The following is a 708-nucleotide window of genomic DNA, read 5'->3' on the forward strand; positions in this document are numbered from 1 at the left end:
ATTAATAGTGCATAATAATTTTATGCTTATTGAATTGTTCATATATATCAAAATTACATAACTTGAAATTTGTAATTAGTCAAGAAAATTTCAAGGACAATGGAAGAAAAAATGTTGAAATTTGATAACATACTTGTGCAACGTTTGCTAAACTTTTCAATTATATCTTCAACAAATATCATTTGAAAAAAACAATCACGTGATTTTTATATAAGACAATTTTTTTTAAAGTGAAAAAAAATTTGTAATCGGAATTGAAATAAGTGAATTTTAGATTTTTCTTAATCGCAACACAAAATAAAAGGAATGGAAGAGGAAAATATTATTGAATTATTTTTATTATTCTTTTTTTTAAACCGTACTTTATTACATTCTGTTAGAAATAATACACAAAAGATTTTCAGGAACGGCGAAGTTTTTCACGCCGATTACGCACGAGATGAATTTGTCGTTCGATCGATAAATTCCCGTGGATCATATAGCGAACTATCGTCTGCAACCCTTGATGAAAACTATCGATCGGGCCCAATTAAATTGAGAATATACAATCTTAATTAATATTTATATTAATGAAAGTTTCTGCGAAGGATCATAATAATAATATATATATGTATGTATGTATGTATATATATATATATATGGAAGGACACCGATTTTCCTCCCTGTTTTTTTTTTTTTTTTTTTTTTTTTTTTTTTTTTTTTTTTTTT

The 708-nt window shown here is 24.9% G+C and overlaps 1 protein-coding gene across 1 annotated transcript in view; it reads left to right on the forward strand.

Moving 5' to 3' along the window:
- Window positions 1-708, forward strand: part of LOC102676899 (N-acetylgalactosaminyltransferase 6-like) — a 13,875-nt gene that overhangs the window by 5,526 nt on the left and 7,641 nt on the right. The gene's annotated exons all lie outside the window — the stretch shown is intronic.

Source organism: Apis dorsata, unplaced genomic scaffold (assembly GCF_000469605.1).
Source record: "Apis dorsata unplaced genomic scaffold, Apis dorsata 1.3 scaffold_87, whole genome shotgun sequence".
Taxonomy (NCBI): Eukaryota; Metazoa; Arthropoda; class Insecta; order Hymenoptera; family Apidae; genus Apis; species Apis dorsata.